A 23,021-nucleotide genomic window follows, 5' to 3' on the forward strand; every position below is an offset into this window, starting at 1 on the left:
CTCGAACCCAGGACCTTCCGCGTGTGAAGCGGACGTGATTACCACTACACTACGGAAACAGTTGAAGTAAGAGCGAAGTTTTCCATATTTCAAGCAAGGTCCGATTAAAAAATGGTGCAATCAAGATGAATAGCACCCGTTTCCGCATGCAACAGGTGCGTGTTCGTGTTAATTTTCGCCGTCACGGAAATTCTCTTGGCATGGGATGGGGTTTGCCTTTCTTCTGCACAATCAATTGAAAAGCAGACACTTCTAGCTCTGTCGTCTCCATGTGTATCCTACTTATACGCTAGCTAAATCCGATACCGACATTTCCTTCATTGCACAAGTTGATGGTGATAATCAAGGTAAGTTGTTTTACAGCCTGAACAAACGAAAATAAAACATTCTTCGAAAAAAGGTCAAAATCATCGGAATACAAATGCATGTACCAGAATGTCAACTCCTCTATCTCCATTTGACCACTTTTCCTCATCAGTGATGGGACAACATGCTGAGCAATTTCTGAGCCAGACTGCTTTGAATGTCAATGGCAGATACAAAAGTACAATTTCATTGAATCCAAACGCCTATAAACCGTTCCAAAAATTAACGGGCTCGTCCGGGATTCGAACCCGGGACCTCTCGCACCCAAAGCGAGAATCATACCCCTAGACCAACGAGCCGCTTGATAGTTAGAGTTACATTTTCCGTATTTAACTATAGAATAAAGTTATTCTCCATACGTGGCAAAGGAGTTTACCTGCCAAGACACATATTAGAAATTCTAAGTTGACTAGAAATTCACCTTACATTGCTCGAGATCAAACAATAAAAAACCAACAAAAATTCAAACAATAACTGTTGTATTGCTGCATGTATTTTTCTCCTTCTGAATACTGTTAAATGCATTCTAATTGACGTTCGAATTAGCGGTGTATTTTCTTTGAATATCCCATCGACTGGTATTGAAAACAGTTTTGAGATTCGCCACGCATTGACAATATTAGGCAAAAATTGGGCTCGTCCGGGATTCGAACCCGGGACCTCTCGCACCCTAAGCGAGAATCATACCCCTAGACCAACGAGCCTGTATAGCTGACTTACGTTTAAATAATAGTTATAAAATTCAGAAATGACACCGCTTGTTGCTATTTTCGTGTTGCCTTGGGTTATACGTTTGGCCTCTCTTGCTTTGTTACCTTTGAAATCAGGACGGCAAATTATTAAAAGTCACCTGCTTTAAAGAACTTTGTCTAAGGTTCTTAGTGTAGACGATTTCAAAGATTTTAATTAGAGGTGATATGTTCAATTTAACATGAACGACATGCGTCGGCTGCAAAAGAACACCGAAGGAGTACTATCTCAAGGCACTATAATAAGCACAGTTCACGATGATCCGAATTACCCAAAAATTAATATGTTTCCGCTGGGGCTCGAACCCAGGACCTTCCGCGTGTGAAGCGGACGTGATTACCACTACACTACGGAAACAGTTGAAGTAAGAGCGAAGTTTTCCATATTTCAAGCAAGGTCCGATTAAAAAATGGTGCAATCAAGATGAATAGCACCCGTTTCCGCATGCAACAGGTGCGTGTTCGTGTTAATTTTCGCCGTCACGGAAATTCTCTTGGCATGGGATGGGGTTTGCCTTTCTTCTGCACAATCAATTGAAAAGCAGACACTTCTAGCTCTGTCGTCTCCATGTGTATCCTACTTATACGCTAGCTAAATCCGATACCGACATTTCCTTCATTGCACAAGTTGATGGTGATAATCAAGGTAAGTTGTTTTACAGCCTGAACAAACGAAAATAAAACATTCTTCGAAAAAAGGTCAAAATCATCGGAATACAAATGCATGTACCAGAATGTCAACTCCTCTATCTCCATTTGACCACTTTTCCTCATCAGTGATGGGACAACATGCTGAGCAATTTCTGAGCCAGACTGCTTTGAATGTCAATGGCAGATACAAAAGTACAATTTCATTGAATCCAAACGCCTATAAACCGTTCCAAAAATTAACGGGCTCGTCCGGGATTCGAACCCGGGACCTCTCGCACCCAAAGCGAGAATCATACCCCTAGACCAACGAGCCGCTTGATAGTTAGAGTTACATTTTCCGTATTTAACTATAGAATAAAGTTATTCTCCATACGTGGCAAAGGAGTTTACCTGCCAAGACACATATTAGAAATTCTAAGTTGACTAGAAATTCACCTTACATTGCTCGAGATCAAACAATAAAAAACCAACAAAAATTCAAACAATAACTGTTGTATTGCTGCATGTATTTTTCTCCTTCTGAATACTGTTAAATGCATTCTAATTGACGTTCGAATTAGCGGTGTATTTTCTTTGAATATCCCATCGACTGGTATTGAAAACAGTTTTGAGATTCGCCACGCATTGACAATATTAGGCAAAAATTGGGCTCGTCCGGGATTCGAACCCGGGACCTCTCGCACCCTAAGCGAGAATCATACCCCTAGACCAACGAGCCTGTATAGCTGACTTACGTTTAAATAATAGTTATAAAATTCAGAAATGACACCGCTTGTTGCTATTTTCGTGTTGCCTTGGGTTATACGTTTGGCCTCTCTTGCTTTGTTACCTTTGAAATCAGGACGGCAAATTATTAAAAGTCACCTGCTTTAAAGAACTTTGTCTAAGGTTCTTAGTGTAGACGATTTCAAAGATTTTAATTAGAGGTGATATGTTCAATTTAACATGAACGACATGCGTCGGCTGCAAAAGAACACCGAAGGAGTACTATCTCAAGGCACTATAATAAGCACAGTTCACGATGATCCGAATTACCCAAAAATTAATATGTTTCCGCTGGGGCTCGAACCCAGGACCTTCCGCGTGTGAAGCGGACGTGATTACCACTACACTACGGAAACAGTTGAAGTAAGAGCGAAGTTTTCCATATTTCAAGCAAGGTCCGATTAAAAAATGGTGCAATCAAGATGAATAGCACCCGTTTCCGCATGCAACAGGTGCGTGTTCGTGTTAATTTTCGCCGTCACGGAAATTCTCTTGGCATGGGATGGGGTTTGCCTTTCTTCTGCACAATCAATTGAAAAGCAGACACTTCTAGCTCTGTCGTCTCCATGTGTATCCTACTTATACGCTAGCTAAATCCGATACCGACATTTCCTTCATTGCACAAGTTGATGGTGATAATCAAGGTAAGTTGTTTTACAGCCTGAACAAACGAAAATAAAACATTCTTCGAAAAAAGGTCAAAATCATCGGAATACAAATGCATGTACCAGAATGTCAACTCCTCTATCTCCATTTGACCACTTTTCCTCATCAGTGATGGGACAACATGCTGAGCAATTTCTGAGCCAGACTGCTTTGAATGTCAATGGCAGATACAAAAGTACAATTTCATTGAATCCAAACGCCTATAAACCGTTCCAAAAATTAACGGGCTCGTCCGGGATTCGAACCCGGGACCTCTCGCACCCAAAGCGAGAATCATACCCCTAGACCAACGAGCCGCTTGATAGTTAGAGTTACATTTTCCGTATTTAACTATAGAATAAAGTTATTCTCCATACGTGGCAAAGGAGTTTACCTGCCAAGACACATATTAGAAATTCTAAGTTGACTAGAAATTCACCTTACATTGCTCGAGATCAAACAATAAAAAACCAACAAAAATTCAAACAATAACTGTTGTATTGCTGCATGTATTTTTCTCCTTCTGAATACTGTTAAATGCATTCTAATTGACGTTCGAATTAGCGGTGTATTTTCTTTGAATATCCCATCGACTGGTATTGAAAACAGTTTTGAGATTCGCCACGCATTGACAATATTAGGCAAAAATTGGGCTCGTCCGGGATTCGAACCCGGGACCTCTCGCACCCTAAGCGAGAATCATACCCCTAGACCAACGAGCCTGTATAGCTGACTTACGTTTAAATAATAGTTATAAAATTCAGAAATGACACCGCTTGTTGCTATTTTCGTGTTGCCTTGGGTTATACGTTTGGCCTCTCTTGCTTTGTTACCTTTGAAATCAGGACGGCAAATTATTAAAAGTCACCTGCTTTAAAGAACTTTGTCTAAGGTTCTTAGTGTAGACGATTTCAAAGATTTTAATTAGAGGTGATATGTTCAATTTAACATGAACGACATGCGTCGGCTGCAAAAGAACACCGAAGGAGTACTATCTCAAGGCACTATAATAAGCACAGTTCACGATGATCCGAATTACCCAAAAATTAATATGTTTCCGCTGGGGCTCGAACCCAGGACCTTCCGCGTGTGAAGCGGACGTGATTACCACTACACTACGGAAACAGTTGAAGTAAGAGCGAAGTTTTCCATATTTCAAGCAAGGTCCGATTAAAAAATGGTGCAATCAAGATGAATAGCACCCGTTTCCGCATGCAACAGGTGCGTGTTCGTGTTAATTTTCGCCGTCACGGAAATTCTCTTGGCATGGGATGGGGTTTGCCTTTCTTCTGCACAATCAATTGAAAAGCAGACACTTCTAGCTCTGTCGTCTCCATGTGTATCCTACTTATACGCTAGCTAAATCCGATACCGACATTTCCTTCATTGCACAAGTTGATGGTGATAATCAAGGTAAGTTGTTTTACAGCCTGAACAAACGAAAATAAAACATTCTTCGAAAAAAGGTCAAAATCATCGGAATACAAATGCATGTACCAGAATGTCAACTCCTCTATCTCCATTTGACCACTTTTCCTCATCAGTGATGGGACAACATGCTGAGCAATTTCTGAGCCAGACTGCTTTGAATGTCAATGGCAGATACAAAAGTACAATTTCATTGAATCCAAACGCCTATAAACCGTTCCAAAAATTAACGGGCTCGTCCGGGATTCGAACCCGGGACCTCTCGCACCCAAAGCGAGAATCATACCCCTAGACCAACGAGCCGCTTGATAGTTAGAGTTACATTTTCCGTATTTAACTATAGAATAAAGTTATTCTCCATACGTGGCAAAGGAGTTTACCTGCCAAGACACATATTAGAAATTCTAAGTTGACTAGAAATTCACCTTACATTGCTCGAGATCAAACAATAAAAAACCAACAAAAATTCAAACAATAACTGTTGTATTGCTGCATGTATTTTTCTCCTTCTGAATACTGTTAAATGCATTCTAATTGACGTTCGAATTAGCGGTGTATTTTCTTTGAATATCCCATCGACTGGTATTGAAAACAGTTTTGAGATTCGCCACGCATTGACAATATTAGGCAAAAATTGGGCTCGTCCGGGATTCGAACCCGGGACCTCTCGCACCCTAAGCGAGAATCATACCCCTAGACCAACGAGCCTGTATAGCTGACTTACGTTTAAATAATAGTTATAAAATTCAGAAATGACACCGCTTGTTGCTATTTTCGTGTTGCCTTGGGTTATACGTTTGGCCTCTCTTGCTTTGTTACCTTTGAAATCAGGACGGCAAATTATTAAAAGTCACCTGCTTTAAAGAACTTTGTCTAAGGTTCTTAGTGTAGACGATTTCAAAGATTTTAATTAGAGGTGATATGTTCAATTTAACATGAACGACATGCGTCGGCTGCAAAAGAACACCGAAGGAGTACTATCTCAAGGCACTATAATAAGCACAGTTCACGATGATCCGAATTACCCAAAAATTAATATGTTTCCGCTGGGGCTCGAACCCAGGACCTTCCGCGTGTGAAGCGGACGTGATTACCACTACACTACGGAAACAGTTGAAGTAAGAGCGAAGTTTTCCATATTTCAAGCAAGGTCCGATTAAAAAATGGTGCAATCAAGATGAATAGCACCCGTTTCCGCATGCAACAGGTGCGTGTTCGTGTTAATTTTCGCCGTCACGGAAATTCTCTTGGCATGGGATGGGGTTTGCCTTTCTTCTGCACAATCAATTGAAAAGCAGACACTTCTAGCTCTGTCGTCTCCATGTGTATCCTACTTATACGCTAGCTAAATCCGATACCGACATTTCCTTCATTGCACAAGTTGATGGTGATAATCAAGGTAAGTTGTTTTACAGCCTGAACAAACGAAAATAAAACATTCTTCGAAAAAAGGTCAAAATCATCGGAATACAAATGCATGTACCAGAATGTCAACTCCTCTATCTCCATTTGACCACTTTTCCTCATCAGTGATGGGACAACATGCTGAGCAATTTCTGAGCCAGACTGCTTTGAATGTCAATGGCAGATACAAAAGTACAATTTCATTGAATCCAAACGCCTATAAACCGTTCCAAAAATTAACGGGCTCGTCCGGGATTCGAACCCGGGACCTCTCGCACCCAAAGCGAGAATCATACCCCTAGACCAACGAGCCGCTTGATAGTTAGAGTTACATTTTCCGTATTTAACTATAGAATAAAGTTATTCTCCATACGTGGCAAAGGAGTTTACCTGCCAAGACACATATTAGAAATTCTAAGTTGACTAGAAATTCACCTTACATTGCTCGAGATCAAACAATAAAAAACCAACAAAAATTCAAACAATAACTGTTGTATTGCTGCATGTATTTTTCTCCTTCTGAATACTGTTAAATGCATTCTAATTGACGTTCGAATTAGCGGTGTATTTTCTTTGAATATCCCATCGACTGGTATTGAAAACAGTTTTGAGATTCGCCACGCATTGACAATATTAGGCAAAAATTGGGCTCGTCCGGGATTCGAACCCGGGACCTCTCGCACCCTAAGCGAGAATCATACCCCTAGACCAACGAGCCTGTATAGCTGACTTACGTTTAAATAATAGTTATAAAATTCAGAAATGACACCGCTTGTTGCTATTTTCGTGTTGCCTTGGGTTATACGTTTGGCCTCTCTTGCTTTGTTACCTTTGAAATCAGGACGGCAAATTATTAAAAGTCACCTGCTTTAAAGAACTTTGTCTAAGGTTCTTAGTGTAGACGATTTCAAAGATTTTAATTAGAGGTGATATGTTCAATTTAACATGAACGACATGCGTCGGCTGCAAAAGAACACCGAAGGAGTACTATCTCAAGGCACTATAATAAGCACAGTTCACGATGATCCGAATTACCCAAAAATTAATATGTTTCCGCTGGGGCTCGAACCCAGGACCTTCCGCGTGTGAAGCGGACGTGATTACCACTACACTACGGAAACAGTTGAAGTAAGAGCGAAGTTTTCCATATTTCAAGCAAGGTCCGATTAAAAAATGGTGCAATCAAGATGAATAGCACCCGTTTCCGCATGCAACAGGTGCGTGTTCGTGTTAATTTTCGCCGTCACGGAAATTCTCTTGGCATGGGATGGGGTTTGCCTTTCTTCTGCACAATCAATTGAAAAGCAGACACTTCTAGCTCTGTCGTCTCCATGTGTATCCTACTTATACGCTAGCTAAATCCGATACCGACATTTCCTTCATTGCACAAGTTGATGGTGATAATCAAGGTAAGTTGTTTTACAGCCTGAACAAACGAAAATAAAACATTCTTCGAAAAAAGGTCAAAATCATCGGAATACAAATGCATGTACCAGAATGTCAACTCCTCTATCTCCATTTGACCACTTTTCCTCATCAGTGATGGGACAACATGCTGAGCAATTTCTGAGCCAGACTGCTTTGAATGTCAATGGCAGATACAAAAGTACAATTTCATTGAATCCAAACGCCTATAAACCGTTCCAAAAATTAACGGGCTCGTCCGGGATTCGAACCCGGGACCTCTCGCACCCAAAGCGAGAATCATACCCCTAGACCAACGAGCCGCTTGATAGTTAGAGTTACATTTTCCGTATTTAACTATAGAATAAAGTTATTCTCCATACGTGGCAAAGGAGTTTACCTGCCAAGACACATATTAGAAATTCTAAGTTGACTAGAAATTCACCTTACATTGCTCGAGATCAAACAATAAAAAACCAACAAAAATTCAAACAATAACTGTTGTATTGCTGCATGTATTTTTCTCCTTCTGAATACTGTTAAATGCATTCTAATTGACGTTCGAATTAGCGGTGTATTTTCTTTGAATATCCCATCGACTGGTATTGAAAACAGTTTTGAGATTCGCCACGCATTGACAATATTAGGCAAAAATTGGGCTCGTCCGGGATTCGAACCCGGGACCTCTCGCACCCTAAGCGAGAATCATACCCCTAGACCAACGAGCCTGTATAGCTGACTTACGTTTAAATAATAGTTATAAAATTCAGAAATGACACCGCTTGTTGCTATTTTCGTGTTGCCTTGGGTTATACGTTTGGCCTCTCTTGCTTTGTTACCTTTGAAATCAGGACGGCAAATTATTAAAAGTCACCTGCTTTAAAGAACTTTGTCTAAGGTTCTTAGTGTAGACGATTTCAAAGATTTTAATTAGAGGTGATATGTTCAATTTAACATGAACGACATGCGTCGGCTGCAAAAGAACACCGAAGGAGTACTATCTCAAGGCACTATAATAAGCACAGTTCACGATGATCCGAATTACCCAAAAATTAATATGTTTCCGCTGGGGCTCGAACCCAGGACCTTCCGCGTGTGAAGCGGACGTGATTACCACTACACTACGGAAACAGTTGAAGTAAGAGCGAAGTTTTCCATATTTCAAGCAAGGTCCGATTAAAAAATGGTGCAATCAAGATGAATAGCACCCGTTTCCGCATGCAACAGGTGCGTGTTCGTGTTAATTTTCGCCGTCACGGAAATTCTCTTGGCATGGGATGGGGTTTGCCTTTCTTCTGCACAATCAATTGAAAAGCAGACACTTCTAGCTCTGTCGTCTCCATGTGTATCCTACTTATACGCTAGCTAAATCCGATACCGACATTTCCTTCATTGCACAAGTTGATGGTGATAATCAAGGTAAGTTGTTTTACAGCCTGAACAAACGAAAATAAAACATTCTTCGAAAAAAGGTCAAAATCATCGGAATACAAATGCATGTACCAGAATGTCAACTCCTCTATCTCCATTTGACCACTTTTCCTCATCAGTGATGGGACAACATGCTGAGCAATTTCTGAGCCAGACTGCTTTGAATGTCAATGGCAGATACAAAAGTACAATTTCATTGAATCCAAACGCCTATAAACCGTTCCAAAAATTAACGGGCTCGTCCGGGATTCGAACCCGGGACCTCTCGCACCCAAAGCGAGAATCATACCCCTAGACCAACGAGCCGCTTGATAGTTAGAGTTACATTTTCCGTATTTAACTATAGAATAAAGTTATTCTCCATACGTGGCAAAGGAGTTTACCTGCCAAGACACATATTAGAAATTCTAAGTTGACTAGAAATTCACCTTACATTGCTCGAGATCAAACAATAAAAAACCAACAAAAATTCAAACAATAACTGTTGTATTGCTGCATGTATTTTTCTCCTTCTGAATACTGTTAAATGCATTCTAATTGACGTTCGAATTAGCGGTGTATTTTCTTTGAATATCCCATCGACTGGTATTGAAAACAGTTTTGAGATTCGCCACGCATTGACAATATTAGGCAAAAATTGGGCTCGTCCGGGATTCGAACCCGGGACCTCTCGCACCCTAAGCGAGAATCATACCCCTAGACCAACGAGCCTGTATAGCTGACTTACGTTTAAATAATAGTTATAAAATTCAGAAATGACACCGCTTGTTGCTATTTTCGTGTTGCCTTGGGTTATACGTTTGGCCTCTCTTGCTTTGTTACCTTTGAAATCAGGACGGCAAATTATTAAAAGTCACCTGCTTTAAAGAACTTTGTCTAAGGTTCTTAGTGTAGACGATTTCAAAGATTTTAATTAGAGGTGATATGTTCAATTTAACATGAACGACATGCGTCGGCTGCAAAAGAACACCGAAGGAGTACTATCTCAAGGCACTATAATAAGCACAGTTCACGATGATCCGAATTACCCAAAAATTAATATGTTTCCGCTGGGGCTCGAACCCAGGACCTTCCGCGTGTGAAGCGGACGTGATTACCACTACACTACGGAAACAGTTGAAGTAAGAGCGAAGTTTTCCATATTTCAAGCAAGGTCCGATTAAAAAATGGTGCAATCAAGATGAATAGCACCCGTTTCCGCATGCAACAGGTGCGTGTTCGTGTTAATTTTCGCCGTCACGGAAATTCTCTTGGCATGGGATGGGGTTTGCCTTTCTTCTGCACAATCAATTGAAAAGCAGACACTTCTAGCTCTGTCGTCTCCATGTGTATCCTACTTATACGCTAGCTAAATCCGATACCGACATTTCCTTCATTGCACAAGTTGATGGTGATAATCAAGGTAAGTTGTTTTACAGCCTGAACAAACGAAAATAAAACATTCTTCGAAAAAAGGTCAAAATCATCGGAATACAAATGCATGTACCAGAATGTCAACTCCTCTATCTCCATTTGACCACTTTTCCTCATCAGTGATGGGACAACATGCTGAGCAATTTCTGAGCCAGACTGCTTTGAATGTCAATGGCAGATACAAAAGTACAATTTCATTGAATCCAAACGCCTATAAACCGTTCCAAAAACTAACGGGCTCGTCCGGGATTCGAACCCGGGACCTCTCGCACCCAAAGCGAGAATCATACCCCTAGACCAACGAGCCGCTTGATAGTTAGAGTTACATTTTCCGTATTTAACTATAGAATAAAGTTATTCTCCATACGTGGCAAAGGAGTTTACCTGCCAAGACACATATTAGAAATTCTAAGTTGACTAGAAATTCACCTTACATTGCTCGAGATCAAACAATAAAAAACCAACAAAAATTCAAACAATAACTGTTGTATTGCTGCATGTATTTTTCTCCTTCTGAATACTGTTAAATGCATTCTAATTGACGTTCGAATTAGCGGTGTATTTTCTTTGAATATCCCATCGACTGGTATTGAAAACAGTTTTGAGATTCGCCACGCATTGACAATATTAGGCAAAAATTGGGCTCGTCCGGGATTCGAACCCGGGACCTCTCGCACCCTAAGCGAGAATCATACCCCTAGACCAACGAGCCTGTATAGCTGACTTACGTTTAAATAATAGTTATAAAATTCAGAAATGACACCGCTTGTTGCTATTTTCGTGTTGCCTTGGGTTATACGTTTGGCCTCTCTTGCTTTGTTACCTTTGAAATCAGGACGGCAAATTATTAAAAGTCACCTGCTTTAAAGAACTTTGTCTAAGGTTCTTAGTGTAGACGATTTCAAAGATTTTAATTAGAGGTGATATGTTCAATTTAACATGAACGACATGCGTCGGCTGCAAAAGAACACCGAAGGAGTACTATCTCAAGGCACTATAATAAGCACAGTTCACGATGATCCGAATTACCCAAAAATTAATATGTTTCCGCTGGGGCTCGAACCCAGGACCTTCCGCGTGTGAAGCGGACGTGATTACCACTACACTACGGAAACAGTTGAAGTAAGAGCGAAGTTTTCCATATTTCAAGCAAGGTCCGATTAAAAAATGGTGCAATCAAGATGAATAGCACCCGTTTCCGCATGCAACAGGTGCGTGTTCGTGTTAATTTTCGCCGTCACGGAAATTCTCTTGGCATGGGATGGGGTTTGCCTTTCTTCTGCACAATCAATTGAAAAGCAGACACTTCTAGCTCTGTCGTCTCCATGTGTATCCTACTTATACGCTAGCTAAATCCGATACCGACATTTCCTTCATTGCACAAGTTGATGGTGATAATCAAGGTAAGTTGTTTTACAGCCTGAACAAACGAAAATAAAACATTCTTCGAAAAAAGGTCAAAATCATCGGAATACAAATGCATGTACCAGAATGTCAACTCCTCTATCTCCATTTGACCACTTTTCCTCATCAGTGATGGGACAACATGCTGAGCAATTTCTGAGCCAGACTGCTTTGAATGTCAATGGCAGATACAAAAGTACAATTTCATTGAATCCAAACGCCTATAAACCGTTCCAAAAACTAACGGGCTCGTCCGGGATTCGAACCCGGGACCTCTCGCACCCAAAGCGAGAATCATACCCCTAGACCAACGAGCCGCTTGATAGTTAGAGTTACATTTTCCGTATTTAACTATAGAATAAAGTTATTCTCCATACGTGGCAAAGGAGTTTACCTGCCAAGACACATATTAGAAATTCTAAGTTGACTAGAAATTCACCTTACATTGCTCGAGATCAAACAATAAAAAACCAACAAAAATTCAAACAATAACTGTTGTATTGCTGCATGTATTTTTCTCCTTCTGAATACTGTTAAATGCATTCTAATTGACGTTCGAATTAGCGGTGTATTTTCTTTGAATATCCCATCGACTGGTATTGAAAACAGTTTTGAGATTCGCCACGCATTGACAATATTAGGCAAAAATTGGGCTCGTCCGGGATTCGAACCCGGGACCTCTCGCACCCTAAGCGAGAATCATACCCCTAGACCAACGAGCCTGTATAGCTGACTTACGTTTAAATAATAGTTATAAAATTCAGAAATGACACCGCTTGTTGCTATTTTCGTGTTGCCTTGGGTTATACGTTTGGCCTCTCTTGCTTTGTTACCTTTGAAATCAGGACGGCAAATTATTAAAAGTCACCTGCTTTAAAGAACTTTGTCTAAGGTTCTTAGTGTAGACGATTTCAAAGATTTTAATTAGAGGTGATATGTTCAATTTAACATGAACGACATGCGTCGGCTGCAAAAGAACACCGAAGGAGTACTATCTCAAGGCACTATAATAAGCACAGTTCACGATGATCCGAATTACCCAAAAATTAATATGTTTCCGCTGGGGCTCGAACCCAGGACCTTCCGCGTGTGAAGCGGACGTGATTACCACTACACTACGGAAACAGTTGAAGTAAGAGCGAAGTTTTCCATATTTCAAGCAAGGTCCGATTAAAAAATGGTGCAATCAAGATGAATAGCACCCGTTTCCGCATGCAACAGGTGCGTGTTCGTGTTAATTTTCGCCGTCACGGAAATTCTCTTGGCATGGGATGGGGTTTGCCTTTCTTCTGCACAATCAATTGAAAAGCAGACACTTCTAGCTCTGTCGTCTCCATGTGTATCCTACTTATACGCTAGCTAAATCCGATACCGACATTTCCTTCATTGCACAAGTTGATGGTGATAATCAAGGTAAGTTGTTTTACAGCCTGAACAAACGAAAATAAAACATTCTTCGAAAAAAGGTCAAAATCATCGGAATACAAATGCATGTACCAGAATGTCAACTCCTCTATCTCCATTTGACCACTTTTCCTCATCAGTGATGGGACAACATGCTGAGCAATTTCTGAGCCAGACTGCTTTGAATGTCAATGGCAGATACAAAAGTACAATTTCATTGAATCCAAACGCCTATAAACCGTTCCAAAAATTAACGGGCTCGTCCGGGATTCGAACCCGGGACCTCTCGCACCCAAAGCGAGAATCATACCCCTAGACCAACGAGCCGCTTGATAGTTAGAGTTACATTTTCCGTATTTAACTATAGAATAAAGTTATTCTCCATACGTGGCAAAGGAGTTTACCTGCCAAGACACATATTAGAAATTCTAAGTTGACTAGAAATTCACCTTACATTGCTCGAGATCAAACAATAAAAAACCAACAAAAATTCAAACAATAACTGTTGTATTGCTGCATGTATTTTTCTCCTTCTGAATACTGTTAAATGCATTCTAATTGACGTTCGAATTAGCGGTGTATTTTCTTTGAATATCCCATCGACTGGTATTGAAAACAGTTTTGAGATTCGCCACGCATTGACAATATTAGGCAAAAATTGGGCTCGTCCGGGATTCGAACCCGGGACCTCTCGCACCCTAAGCGAGAATCATACCCCTAGACCAACGAGCCTGTATAGCTGACTTACGTTTAAATAATAGTTATAAAATTCAGAAATGACACCGCTTGTTGCTATTTTCGTGTTGCCTTGGGTTATACGTTTGGCCTCTCTTGCTTTGTTACCTTTGAAATCAGGACGGCAAATTATTAAAAGTCACCTGCTTTAAAGAACTTTGTCTAAGGTTCTTAGTGTAGACGATTTCAAAGATTTTAATTAGAGGTGATATGTTCAATTTAACATGAACGACATGCGTCGGCTGCAAAAGAACACCGAAGGAGTACTATCTCAAGGCACTATAATAAGCACAGTTCACGATGATCCGAATTACCCAAAAATTAATATGTTTCCGCTGGGGCTCGAACCCAGGACCTTCCGCGTGTGAAGCGGACGTGATTACCACTACACTACGGAAACAGTTGAAGTAAGAGCGAAGTTTTCCATATTTCAAGCAAGGTCCGATTAAAAAATGGTGCAATCAAGATGAATAGCACCCGTTTCCGCATGCAACAGGTGCGTGTTCGTGTTAATTTTCGCCGTCACGGAAATTCTCTTGGCATGGGATGGGGTTTGCCTTTCTTCTGCACAATCAATTGAAAAGCAGACACTTCTAGCTCTGTCGTCTCCATGTGTATCCTACTTATACGCTAGCTAAATCCGATACCGACATTTCCTTCATTGCACAAGTTGATGGTGATAATCAAGGTAAGTTGTTTTACAGCCTGAACAAACGAAAATAAAACATTCTTCGAAAAAAGGTCAAAATCATCGGAATACAAATGCATGTACCAGAATGTCAACTCCTCTATCTCCATTTGACCACTTTTCCTCATCAGTGATGGGACAACATGCTGAGCAATTTCTGAGCCAGACTGCTTTGAATGTCAATGGCAGATACAAAAGTACAATTTCATTGAATCCAAACGCCTATAAACCGTTCCAAAAATTAACGGGCTCGTCCGGGATTCGAACCCGGGACCTCTCGCACCCAAAGCGAGAATCATACCCCTAGACCAACGAGCCGCTTGATAGTTAGAGTTACATTTTCCGTATTTAACTATAGAATAAAGTTATTCTCCATACGTGGCAAAGGAGTTTACCTGCCAAGACACATATTAGAAATTCTAAGTTGACTAGAAATTCACCTTACATTGCTCGAGATCAAACAATAAAAAACCAACAAAAATTCAAACAATAACTGTTGTATTGCTGCATGTATTTTTCTCCTTCTGAATACTGTTAAATGCATTCTAATTGACGTTCGAATTAGCGGTGTATTTTCTTTGAATATCCCATCGACTGGTATTGAAAACAGTTTTGAGATTCGCCACGCATTGACAATATTAGGCAAAAATTGGGCTCGTCCGGGATTCGAACCCGGGACCTCTCGCACCCTAAGCGAGAATCATACCCCTAGACCAACGAGCCTGTATAGCTGACTTACGTTTAAATAATAGTTATAAAATTCAGAAATGACACCGCTTGTTGCTATTTTCGTGTTGCCTTGGGTTATACGTTTGGCCTCTCTTGCTTTGTTACCTTTGAAATCAGGACGGCAAATTATTAAAAGTCACCTGCTTTAAAGAACTTTGTCTAAGGTTCTTAGTGTAGACGATTTCAAAGATTTTAATTAGAGGTGATATGTTCAATTTAACATGAACGACATGCGTCGGCTGCAAAAGAACACCGAAGGAGTACTATCTCAAGGCACTATAATAAGCACAGTTCACGATGATCCGAATTACCCAAAAATTAATATGTTTCCGCTGGGGCTCGAACCCAGGACCTTCCGCGTGTGAAGCGGACGTGATTACCACTACACTACGGAAACAGTTGAAGTAAGAGCGAAGTTTTCCATATTTCAAGCAAGGTCCGATTAAAAAATGGTGCAATCAAGATGAATAGCACCCGTTTCCGCATGCAACAGGTGCGTGTTCGTGTTAATTTTCGCCGTCACGGAAATTCTCTTGGCATGGGATGGGGTTTGCCTTTCTTCTGCACAATCAATTGAAAAGCAGACACTTCTAGCTCTGTCGTCTCCATGTGTATCCTACTTATACGCTAGCTAAATCCGATACCGACATTTCCTTCATTGCACAAGTTGATGGTGATAATCAAGGTAAGTTGTTTTACAGCCTGAACAAACGAAAATAAAACATTCTTCGAAAAAAGGTCAAAATCATCGGAATACAAATGCATGTACCAGAATGTCAACTCCTCTATCTCCATTTGACCACTTTTCCTCATCAGTGATGGGACAACATGCTGAGCAATTTCTGAGCCAGACTGCTTTGAATGTCAATGGCAGATACAAAAGTACAATTTCATTGAATCCAAACGCCTATAAACCGTTCCAAAAATTAACGGGCTCGTCCGGGATTCGAACCCGGGACCTCTCGCACCCAAAGCGAGAATCATACCCCTAGACCAACGAGCCGCTTGATAGTTAGAGTTACATTTTCCGTATTTAACTATAGAATAAAGTTATTCTCCATACGTGGCAAAGGAGTTTACCTGCCAAGACACATATTAGAAATTCTAAGTTGACTAGAAATTCACCTTACATTGCTCGAGATCAAACAATAAAAAACCAACAAAAATTCAAACAATAACTGTTGTATTGCTGCATGTATTTTTCTCCTTCTGAATACTGTTAAATGCATTCTAATTGACGTTCGAATTAGCGGTGTATTTTCTTTGAATATCCCATCGACTGGTATTGAAAACAGTTTTGAGATTCGCCACGCATTGACAATATTAGGCAAAAATTGGGCTCGTCCGGGATTCGAACCCGGGACCTCTCGCACCCTAAGCGAGAATCATACCCCTAGACCAACGAGCCTGTATAGCTGACTTACGTTTAAATAATAGTTATAAAATTCAGAAATGACACCGCTTGTTGCTATTTTCGTGTTGCCTTGGGTTATACGTTTGGCCTCTCTTGCTTTGTTACCTTTGAAATCAGGACGGCAAATTATTAAAAGTCACCTGCTTTAAAGAACTTTGTCTAAGGTTCTTAGTGTAGACGATTTCAAAGATTTTAATTAGAGGTGATATGTTCAATTTAACATGAACGACATGCGTCGGCTGCAAAAGAACACCGAAGGAGTACTATCTCAAGGCACTATAATAAGCACAGTTCACGATGATCCGAATTACCCAAAAATTAATATGTTTCCGCTGGGGCTCGAACCCAGGACCTTCCGCGTGTGAAGCGGACGTGATTACCACTACACTACGGAAACAGTTGAAGTAAGAGCGAAGTTTTCCATATTTCAAGCAAGGTCCGATTAAAAAATGGTGCAATCAAGATGAATAGCACCCGTTTCCGCATGCAACAGGTGCGTGTTCGTGTTAATTTTCGCCGTCACGGAAATTCTCTTGGCATGGGATGGGGTTTGCCTTTCTTCTGCACAATCAATTGAAAAGCAGACACTTCTAGCTCTGTCGTCTCCATGTGTATCCTACTTATACGCTAGCTAAATCCGATACCGACATTTCCTTCATTGCACAAGTTGATGGTGATAATCAAGGTAAGTTGTTTTACAGCCTGAACAAACGAAAATAAAACATTCTTCGAAAAAAGGTCAAAATCATCGGAATACAAATGCATGTACCAGAATGTCAACTCCTCTATCTCCATTTGACCACTTTTCCTCATCAGTGATGGGACAACATGCTGAGCAATTTCTGAGCCAGACTGCTTTGAATGTCAATGGCAGATACAAAAGTACAATTTCATTGAATCCAAACGCCTATAAACCGTTCCAAAAATTAACGGGCTCGTCCGGGATTCGAACCCGGGACCTCTCGCACCCAAAGCGAGAATCATACCCCTAGACCAACGAGCCGCTTGATAGTTAGAGTTACATTTTCCGTATTTAACTATAGAATAAAGTTATTCTCCATACGTGGCAAAGGAGTTTACCTGCCAAGACACATATTAGAAATTCTAAGTTGACTAGAAATTCACCTTACATTGCTCGAGATCAAACAATAAAAAACCAACAAAAATTCAAACAATAACTGTTGTATTGCTGCATGTATTTTTCTCCTTCTGAATACTGTTAAATGCATTCTAATTGACGTTCGAATTAGCGGTGTATTTTCTTTGAATATCCCATCGACTGGTATTGAAAACAGTTTTGAGATTCGCCACGCATTGACAATATTAGGCAAAAATTGGGCTCGTCCGGGATTCGAACCCGGGACCTCTCGCACCCTAAGCGAGAATCATACCCCTAGACCAACGAGCCTGTATAGCTGACTTACGTTTAAATAATAGTTATAAAATTCAGAAATGACACCGCTTGTTGCTATTTTCGTGTTGCCTTGGGTTATACGTTTGGCCTCTCTTGCTTTGTTACCTTTGAAATCAGGACGGCAAATTATTAAAAGTCACCTGCTTTAAAGAACTTTGTCTAAGGTTCTTAGTGTAGACGATTTCAAAGATTTTAATTAGAGGTGATATGTTCAATTTAACATGAACGACATGCGTCGGCTGCAAAAGAACACCGAAGGAGTACTATCTCAAGGCACTATAATAAGCACAGTTCACGATGATCCGAATTACCCAAAAATTAATATGTTTCCGCTGGGGCTCGAACCCAGGACCTTCCGCGTGTGAAGCGGACGTGATTACCACTACACTACGGAAACAGTTGAAGTAAGAGCGAAGTTTTCCATATTTCAAGCAAGGTCCGATTAAAAAATGGTGCAATCAAGATGAATAGCACCCGTTTCCGCATGCAACAGGTGCGTGTTCGTGTTAATTTTCGCCGTCACGGAAATTCTCTTGGCATGGGATGGGGTTTGCCTTTCTTCTGCACAATCAATTGAAAAGCAGACACTTCTAGCTCTGTCGTCTCCATGTGTATCCTACTTATACGCTAGCTAAATCCGATACCGACATTTCCTTCATTGCACAAGTTGATGGTGATAATCAAGGTAAGTTGTTTTACAGCCTGAACAAACGAAAATAAAACATTCTTCGAAAAAAGGTCAAAATCATCGGAATACAAATGCATGTACCAGAATGTCAACTCCTCTATCTCCATTTGACCACTTTTCCTCATCAGTGATGGGACAACATGCTGAGCAATTTCTGAGCCAGACTGCTTTGAATGTCAATGGCAGATACAAAAGTACAATTTCATTGAATCCAAACGCCTATAAACCGTTCCAAAAATTAACGGGCTCGTCCGGGATTCGAACCCGGGACCTCTCGCACCCAAAGCGAGAATCATACCCCTAGACCAACGAGCCGCTTGATAGTTAGAGTTACATTTTCCGTATTTAACTATAGAATAAAGTTATTCTCCATACGTGGCAAAGGAGTTTACCTGCCAAGACACATATTAGAAATTCTAAGTTGACTAGAAATTCACCTTACATTGCTCGAGATCAAACAATAAAAAACCAACAAAAATTCAAACAATAACTGTTGTATTGCTGCATGTATTTTTCTCCTTCTGAATACTGTTAAATGCATTCTAATTGACGTTCGAATTAGCGGTGTATTTTCTTTGAATATCCCATCGACTGGTATTGAAAACAGTTTTGAGATTCGCCACGCATTGACAATATTAGGCAAAAATTGGGCTCGTCCGGGATTCGAACCCGGGACCTCTCGCACCCTAAGCGAGAATCATACCCCTAGACCAACGAGCCTGTATAGCTGACTTACGTTTAAATAATAGTTATAAAATTCAGAAATGACACCGCTTGTTGCTATTTTCGTGTTGCCTTGGGTTATACGTTTGGCCTCTCTTGCTTTGTTACCTTTGAAATCAGGACGGCAAATTATTAAAAGTCACCTGCTTTAAAGAACTTTGTCTAAGGTTCTTAGTGTAGACGATTTCAAAGATTTTAATTAGAGGTGATATGTTCAATTTAACATGAACGACATGCGTCGGCTGCAAAAGAACACCGAAGGAGTACTATCTCAAGGCACTATAATAAGCACAGTTCACGATGATCCGAATTACCCAAAAATTAATATGTTTCCGCTGGGGCTCGAACCCAGGACCTTCCGCGTGTGAAGCGGACGTGATTACCACTACACTACGGAAACAGTTGAAGTAAGAGCGAAGTTTTCCATATTTCAAGCAAGGTCCGATTAAAAAATGGTGCAATCAAGATGAATAGCACCCGTTTCCGCATGCAACAGGTGCGTGTTCGTGTTAATTTTCGCCGTCACGGAAATTCTCTTGGCATGGGATGGGGTTTGCCTTTCTTCTGCACAATCAATTGAAAAGCAGACACTTCTAGCTCTGTCGTCTCCATGTGTATCCTACTTATACGCTAGCTAAATCCGATACCGACATTTCCTTCATTGCACAAGTTGATGGTGATAATCAAGGTAAGTTGTTTTACAGCCTGAACAAACGAAAATAAAACATTCTTCGAAAAAAGGTCAAAATCATCGGAATACAAATGCATGTACCAGAATGTCAACTCCTCTATCTCCATTTGACCACTTTTCCTCATCAGTGATGGGACAACATGCTGAGCAATTTCTGAGCCAGACTGCTTTGAATGTCAATGGCAGATACAAAAGTACAATTTCATTGAATCCAAACGCCTATAAACCGTTCCAAAAATTAACGGGCTCGTCCGGGATTCGAACCCGGGACCTCTCGCACCCAAAGCGAGAATCATACCCCTAGACCAACGAGCCGCTTGATAGTTAGAGTTACATTTTCCGTATTTAACTATAGAATAAAGTTATTCTCCATACGTGGCAAAGGAGTTTACCTGCCAAGACACATATTAGAAATTCTAAGTTGACTAGAAATTCACCTTACATTGCTCGAGATCAAACAATAAAAAACCAACAAAAATTCAAACAATAACTGTTGTATTGCTGCATGTATTTTTCTCCTTCTGAATACTGTTAAATGCATTCTAATTGACGTTCGAATTAGCGGTGTATTTTCTTTGAATATCCCATCGACTGGTATTGAAAACAGTTTTGAGATTCGCCACGCATTGACAATATTAGGCAAAAATTGGGCTCGTCCGGGATTCGAACCCGGGACCTCTCGCACCCTAAGCGAGAATCATACCCCTAGACCAACGAGCCTGTATAGCTGACTTACGTTTAAATAATAGTTATAAAATTCAGAAATGACACCGCTTGTTGCTATTTTCGTGTTGCCTTGGGTTATACGTTTGGCCTCTCTTGCTTTGTTACCTTTGAAATCAGGACGGCAAATTATTAAAAGTCACCTGCTTTAAAGAACTTTGTCTAAGGTTCTTAGTGTAGACGATTTCAAAGATTTTAATTAGAGGTGATATGTTCAATTTAACATGAACGACATGCGTCGGCTGCAAAAGAACACCGAAGGAGTACTATCTCAAGGCACTATAATAAGCACAGTTCACGATGATCCGAATTACCCAAAAATTAATATGTTTCCGCTGGGGCTCGAACCCAGGACCTTCCGCGTGTGAAGCGGACGTGATTACCACTACACTACGGAAACAGTTGAAGTAAGAGCGAAGTTTTCCATATTTCAAGCAAGGTCCGATTAAAAAATGGTGCAATCAAGATGAATAGCACCCGTTTCCGCATGCAACAGGTGCGTGTTCGTGTTAATTTTCGCCGTCACGGAAATTCTCTTGGCATGGGATGGGGTTTGCCTTTCTTCTGCACAATCAATTGAAAAGCAGACACTTCTAGCTCTGTCGTCTCCATGTGTATCCTACTTATACGCTAGCTAAATCCGATACCGACATTTCCTTCATTGCACAAGTTGATGGTGATAATCAAGGTAAGGTTGTTTTACAGCCTGAACAAACGAAAATAAAACATTCTTCGAAAAAAGGTCAAAATCATCGGAATACAAATGCATGTACCAGAATGTCAACTCCTCTATCTCCATTTGACCACTTTTCCTCATCAGTGATGGGACAACATGCTGAGCAATTTCTGAGCCAGACTGCTTTGAATGTCAATGGCAGATACAAAAGTACAATTTCATTGAATCCAAACGCCTATAAACCGTTCCAAAAATTAACGGGCTCGTCCGGGATTCGAACCCGGGACCTCTCGCACCCAAAGCGAGAATCATACCCCTAGACCAACGAGCCGCTTGATAGTTAGAGTTACATTTTCCGTATTTAACTATAGAATAAAGTTATTCTCCATACGTGGCAAAGGAGTTTACCTGCCAAGACACATATTAGAAATTCTAAGTTGACTAGAAATTCACCTTACATTGCTCGAGATCAAACAATAAAAAACCAACAAAAATTCAAACAATAACTGTTGTATTGCTGCATGTATTTTTCTCCTTCTGAATACTGTTAAATGCATTCTAATTGACGTTCGAATTAGCGGTGTATTTTCTTTGAATATCCCATCGACTGGTATTGAAAACAGTTTTGAGATTTCGCCACGCATTGACAATATTAGGCAAAAATTGGGCTCGTCCGGGATTCGAACCCGGGACCTCTCGCACCCTAAGCGAGAATCATAACCCCTAGACCAACGAGCCTGTATAGCTGACTTACGTTTAAATAATAGTTATAAAATTCAGAAATGACACCGCTTGTTGCTATTTTCGTGTTGCCTTGGGTTATACGTTTGGCCCTCTCTTGCTTTGTTACCTTTGAAATCAGGACGGCAAATTATTAAAAGTCACCTGCTTTAAAGAACTTTGTCTAAGGTTCTTAGTGTAGACGATTTCAAAGATTTTAATTAGAGGTGATATGTTCAATTTAACATGAACGACATGCGTCGGCTGCAAAAGAACACCGAAGGAGTACTATCTCAAGGCACTATAATAAGCACAGTTCACGATGATCCGAATTACCCAAAAATTAATATGTTTCCGCTGGGGCTCGAACCCAGGACCTTCCGCGTGTGAAGCGGACGTGATTACCACTACACTACGGAAACAGTTGAAGTAAGAGCGAAGTTTTCCATATTTCAAGCAAGGTCCGATTAAAAAATGGTGCAATCAAGATGAATAGCACCCGTTTCCGCATGCAACAGGTGCGTGTTCGTGTTAATTTTCGCCGTCACGGAAATTCTCTTGGCATGGGATGGGGTTTGCCCTTTCTTCTGCACAATCAATTGAAAAGCAGACACTTCTAGCTCTGTCGTCTCCATGTGTATCCTACTTATACGCTAGCTAAATCCGATACCGACATTTCCTTCATTGCACAAGTTGATGGTGATAATCAAGGTAAGTTGTTTTACAGCCTGAACAAACGAAAATAAAACATTCTTC

The 23,021-nt window shown here is 40.6% G+C and overlaps 48 non-coding genes across 48 annotated transcripts; all 48 read right to left on the minus strand.

Moving 5' to 3' along the window:
• Positions 1 to 593: 593 nt before the first annotated feature.
• Positions 594 to 665, minus strand: Trnap-ugg (transfer RNA proline (anticodon UGG)). Its single transcript has one exon. It is a non-coding gene; the product is annotated as a tRNA-Pro (tRNA).
• A 333-nt stretch (positions 666 to 998) lies between these two features.
• Trnap-agg (transfer RNA proline (anticodon AGG)) lies at positions 999 to 1,070 on the minus strand. The gene has a single exon. It is a non-coding gene; the product is annotated as a tRNA-Pro (tRNA).
• Positions 1,071 to 1,400: 330 nt separating this feature from the next.
• Trnav-cac (transfer RNA valine (anticodon CAC)) lies at positions 1,401 to 1,473 on the minus strand. Its single transcript has one exon. It is a non-coding gene; the product is annotated as a tRNA-Val (tRNA).
• Positions 1,474 to 2,007: 534 nt separating this feature from the next.
• Trnap-ugg (transfer RNA proline (anticodon UGG)) lies at positions 2,008 to 2,079 on the minus strand. Its single transcript has one exon. It is a non-coding gene; the product is annotated as a tRNA-Pro (tRNA).
• A 333-nt stretch (positions 2,080 to 2,412) lies between these two features.
• Trnap-agg (transfer RNA proline (anticodon AGG)) lies at positions 2,413 to 2,484 on the minus strand. Its single transcript has one exon. It is a non-coding gene; the product is annotated as a tRNA-Pro (tRNA).
• A 330-nt stretch (positions 2,485 to 2,814) lies between these two features.
• On the minus strand, positions 2,815 to 2,887 carry Trnav-cac (transfer RNA valine (anticodon CAC)). Its single transcript has one exon. It is a non-coding gene; the product is annotated as a tRNA-Val (tRNA).
• Positions 2,888 to 3,421: 534 nt separating this feature from the next.
• On the minus strand, positions 3,422 to 3,493 carry Trnap-ugg (transfer RNA proline (anticodon UGG)). Its single transcript has one exon. It is a non-coding gene; the product is annotated as a tRNA-Pro (tRNA).
• Positions 3,494 to 3,826: 333 nt separating this feature from the next.
• On the minus strand, positions 3,827 to 3,898 carry Trnap-agg (transfer RNA proline (anticodon AGG)). The gene has a single exon. It is a non-coding gene; the product is annotated as a tRNA-Pro (tRNA).
• Positions 3,899 to 4,228: 330 nt separating this feature from the next.
• Trnav-cac (transfer RNA valine (anticodon CAC)) lies at positions 4,229 to 4,301 on the minus strand. The gene has a single exon. It is a non-coding gene; the product is annotated as a tRNA-Val (tRNA).
• Positions 4,302 to 4,835: 534 nt separating this feature from the next.
• Trnap-ugg (transfer RNA proline (anticodon UGG)) lies at positions 4,836 to 4,907 on the minus strand. Its single transcript has one exon. It is a non-coding gene; the product is annotated as a tRNA-Pro (tRNA).
• A 333-nt stretch (positions 4,908 to 5,240) lies between these two features.
• Trnap-agg (transfer RNA proline (anticodon AGG)) lies at positions 5,241 to 5,312 on the minus strand. The gene has a single exon. It is a non-coding gene; the product is annotated as a tRNA-Pro (tRNA).
• Positions 5,313 to 5,642: 330 nt separating this feature from the next.
• On the minus strand, positions 5,643 to 5,715 carry Trnav-cac (transfer RNA valine (anticodon CAC)). Its single transcript has one exon. It is a non-coding gene; the product is annotated as a tRNA-Val (tRNA).
• A 534-nt stretch (positions 5,716 to 6,249) lies between these two features.
• On the minus strand, positions 6,250 to 6,321 carry Trnap-ugg (transfer RNA proline (anticodon UGG)). Its single transcript has one exon. It is a non-coding gene; the product is annotated as a tRNA-Pro (tRNA).
• A 333-nt stretch (positions 6,322 to 6,654) lies between these two features.
• On the minus strand, positions 6,655 to 6,726 carry Trnap-agg (transfer RNA proline (anticodon AGG)). Its single transcript has one exon. It is a non-coding gene; the product is annotated as a tRNA-Pro (tRNA).
• A 330-nt stretch (positions 6,727 to 7,056) lies between these two features.
• On the minus strand, positions 7,057 to 7,129 carry Trnav-cac (transfer RNA valine (anticodon CAC)). The gene has a single exon. It is a non-coding gene; the product is annotated as a tRNA-Val (tRNA).
• A 534-nt stretch (positions 7,130 to 7,663) lies between these two features.
• Positions 7,664 to 7,735, minus strand: Trnap-ugg (transfer RNA proline (anticodon UGG)). Its single transcript has one exon. It is a non-coding gene; the product is annotated as a tRNA-Pro (tRNA).
• Positions 7,736 to 8,068: 333 nt separating this feature from the next.
• On the minus strand, positions 8,069 to 8,140 carry Trnap-agg (transfer RNA proline (anticodon AGG)). Its single transcript has one exon. It is a non-coding gene; the product is annotated as a tRNA-Pro (tRNA).
• A 330-nt stretch (positions 8,141 to 8,470) lies between these two features.
• Positions 8,471 to 8,543, minus strand: Trnav-cac (transfer RNA valine (anticodon CAC)). Its single transcript has one exon. It is a non-coding gene; the product is annotated as a tRNA-Val (tRNA).
• A 534-nt stretch (positions 8,544 to 9,077) lies between these two features.
• Trnap-ugg (transfer RNA proline (anticodon UGG)) lies at positions 9,078 to 9,149 on the minus strand. Its single transcript has one exon. It is a non-coding gene; the product is annotated as a tRNA-Pro (tRNA).
• A 333-nt stretch (positions 9,150 to 9,482) lies between these two features.
• Trnap-agg (transfer RNA proline (anticodon AGG)) lies at positions 9,483 to 9,554 on the minus strand. The gene has a single exon. It is a non-coding gene; the product is annotated as a tRNA-Pro (tRNA).
• A 330-nt stretch (positions 9,555 to 9,884) lies between these two features.
• On the minus strand, positions 9,885 to 9,957 carry Trnav-cac (transfer RNA valine (anticodon CAC)). Its single transcript has one exon. It is a non-coding gene; the product is annotated as a tRNA-Val (tRNA).
• Positions 9,958 to 10,491: 534 nt separating this feature from the next.
• On the minus strand, positions 10,492 to 10,563 carry Trnap-ugg (transfer RNA proline (anticodon UGG)). The gene has a single exon. It is a non-coding gene; the product is annotated as a tRNA-Pro (tRNA).
• Positions 10,564 to 10,896: 333 nt separating this feature from the next.
• On the minus strand, positions 10,897 to 10,968 carry Trnap-agg (transfer RNA proline (anticodon AGG)). Its single transcript has one exon. It is a non-coding gene; the product is annotated as a tRNA-Pro (tRNA).
• A 330-nt stretch (positions 10,969 to 11,298) lies between these two features.
• On the minus strand, positions 11,299 to 11,371 carry Trnav-cac (transfer RNA valine (anticodon CAC)). The gene has a single exon. It is a non-coding gene; the product is annotated as a tRNA-Val (tRNA).
• A 534-nt stretch (positions 11,372 to 11,905) lies between these two features.
• Positions 11,906 to 11,977, minus strand: Trnap-ugg (transfer RNA proline (anticodon UGG)). The gene has a single exon. It is a non-coding gene; the product is annotated as a tRNA-Pro (tRNA).
• A 333-nt stretch (positions 11,978 to 12,310) lies between these two features.
• Trnap-agg (transfer RNA proline (anticodon AGG)) lies at positions 12,311 to 12,382 on the minus strand. Its single transcript has one exon. It is a non-coding gene; the product is annotated as a tRNA-Pro (tRNA).
• Positions 12,383 to 12,712: 330 nt separating this feature from the next.
• On the minus strand, positions 12,713 to 12,785 carry Trnav-cac (transfer RNA valine (anticodon CAC)). Its single transcript has one exon. It is a non-coding gene; the product is annotated as a tRNA-Val (tRNA).
• A 534-nt stretch (positions 12,786 to 13,319) lies between these two features.
• Positions 13,320 to 13,391, minus strand: Trnap-ugg (transfer RNA proline (anticodon UGG)). The gene has a single exon. It is a non-coding gene; the product is annotated as a tRNA-Pro (tRNA).
• Positions 13,392 to 13,724: 333 nt separating this feature from the next.
• Trnap-agg (transfer RNA proline (anticodon AGG)) lies at positions 13,725 to 13,796 on the minus strand. Its single transcript has one exon. It is a non-coding gene; the product is annotated as a tRNA-Pro (tRNA).
• A 330-nt stretch (positions 13,797 to 14,126) lies between these two features.
• Trnav-cac (transfer RNA valine (anticodon CAC)) lies at positions 14,127 to 14,199 on the minus strand. Its single transcript has one exon. It is a non-coding gene; the product is annotated as a tRNA-Val (tRNA).
• A 534-nt stretch (positions 14,200 to 14,733) lies between these two features.
• Positions 14,734 to 14,805, minus strand: Trnap-ugg (transfer RNA proline (anticodon UGG)). Its single transcript has one exon. It is a non-coding gene; the product is annotated as a tRNA-Pro (tRNA).
• A 333-nt stretch (positions 14,806 to 15,138) lies between these two features.
• Trnap-agg (transfer RNA proline (anticodon AGG)) lies at positions 15,139 to 15,210 on the minus strand. Its single transcript has one exon. It is a non-coding gene; the product is annotated as a tRNA-Pro (tRNA).
• Positions 15,211 to 15,540: 330 nt separating this feature from the next.
• Trnav-cac (transfer RNA valine (anticodon CAC)) lies at positions 15,541 to 15,613 on the minus strand. The gene has a single exon. It is a non-coding gene; the product is annotated as a tRNA-Val (tRNA).
• Positions 15,614 to 16,147: 534 nt separating this feature from the next.
• Positions 16,148 to 16,219, minus strand: Trnap-ugg (transfer RNA proline (anticodon UGG)). The gene has a single exon. It is a non-coding gene; the product is annotated as a tRNA-Pro (tRNA).
• Positions 16,220 to 16,552: 333 nt separating this feature from the next.
• Trnap-agg (transfer RNA proline (anticodon AGG)) lies at positions 16,553 to 16,624 on the minus strand. The gene has a single exon. It is a non-coding gene; the product is annotated as a tRNA-Pro (tRNA).
• A 330-nt stretch (positions 16,625 to 16,954) lies between these two features.
• On the minus strand, positions 16,955 to 17,027 carry Trnav-cac (transfer RNA valine (anticodon CAC)). The gene has a single exon. It is a non-coding gene; the product is annotated as a tRNA-Val (tRNA).
• A 534-nt stretch (positions 17,028 to 17,561) lies between these two features.
• Trnap-ugg (transfer RNA proline (anticodon UGG)) lies at positions 17,562 to 17,633 on the minus strand. The gene has a single exon. It is a non-coding gene; the product is annotated as a tRNA-Pro (tRNA).
• Positions 17,634 to 17,966: 333 nt separating this feature from the next.
• Trnap-agg (transfer RNA proline (anticodon AGG)) lies at positions 17,967 to 18,038 on the minus strand. Its single transcript has one exon. It is a non-coding gene; the product is annotated as a tRNA-Pro (tRNA).
• A 330-nt stretch (positions 18,039 to 18,368) lies between these two features.
• Trnav-cac (transfer RNA valine (anticodon CAC)) lies at positions 18,369 to 18,441 on the minus strand. Its single transcript has one exon. It is a non-coding gene; the product is annotated as a tRNA-Val (tRNA).
• Positions 18,442 to 18,975: 534 nt separating this feature from the next.
• Trnap-ugg (transfer RNA proline (anticodon UGG)) lies at positions 18,976 to 19,047 on the minus strand. Its single transcript has one exon. It is a non-coding gene; the product is annotated as a tRNA-Pro (tRNA).
• A 333-nt stretch (positions 19,048 to 19,380) lies between these two features.
• Positions 19,381 to 19,452, minus strand: Trnap-agg (transfer RNA proline (anticodon AGG)). Its single transcript has one exon. It is a non-coding gene; the product is annotated as a tRNA-Pro (tRNA).
• Positions 19,453 to 19,782: 330 nt separating this feature from the next.
• Positions 19,783 to 19,855, minus strand: Trnav-cac (transfer RNA valine (anticodon CAC)). Its single transcript has one exon. It is a non-coding gene; the product is annotated as a tRNA-Val (tRNA).
• Positions 19,856 to 20,389: 534 nt separating this feature from the next.
• Trnap-ugg (transfer RNA proline (anticodon UGG)) lies at positions 20,390 to 20,461 on the minus strand. Its single transcript has one exon. It is a non-coding gene; the product is annotated as a tRNA-Pro (tRNA).
• A 333-nt stretch (positions 20,462 to 20,794) lies between these two features.
• Trnap-agg (transfer RNA proline (anticodon AGG)) lies at positions 20,795 to 20,866 on the minus strand. The gene has a single exon. It is a non-coding gene; the product is annotated as a tRNA-Pro (tRNA).
• A 330-nt stretch (positions 20,867 to 21,196) lies between these two features.
• Positions 21,197 to 21,269, minus strand: Trnav-cac (transfer RNA valine (anticodon CAC)). Its single transcript has one exon. It is a non-coding gene; the product is annotated as a tRNA-Val (tRNA).
• Positions 21,270 to 21,804: 535 nt separating this feature from the next.
• On the minus strand, positions 21,805 to 21,876 carry Trnap-ugg (transfer RNA proline (anticodon UGG)). Its single transcript has one exon. It is a non-coding gene; the product is annotated as a tRNA-Pro (tRNA).
• A 334-nt stretch (positions 21,877 to 22,210) lies between these two features.
• Trnap-agg (transfer RNA proline (anticodon AGG)) lies at positions 22,211 to 22,283 on the minus strand. Its single transcript has one exon. It is a non-coding gene; the product is annotated as a tRNA-Pro (tRNA).
• Positions 22,284 to 22,614: 331 nt separating this feature from the next.
• Positions 22,615 to 22,687, minus strand: Trnav-cac (transfer RNA valine (anticodon CAC)). The gene has a single exon. It is a non-coding gene; the product is annotated as a tRNA-Val (tRNA).
• Between the last annotated feature and the right edge of the window lie 334 nt (positions 22,688 to 23,021).

Source organism: Mytilus trossulus, chromosome 1 (assembly GCF_036588685.1).
Source record: "Mytilus trossulus isolate FHL-02 chromosome 1, PNRI_Mtr1.1.1.hap1, whole genome shotgun sequence".
In the NCBI taxonomy this organism is placed as follows: domain Eukaryota; kingdom Metazoa; phylum Mollusca; class Bivalvia; order Mytilida; family Mytilidae; genus Mytilus; species Mytilus trossulus.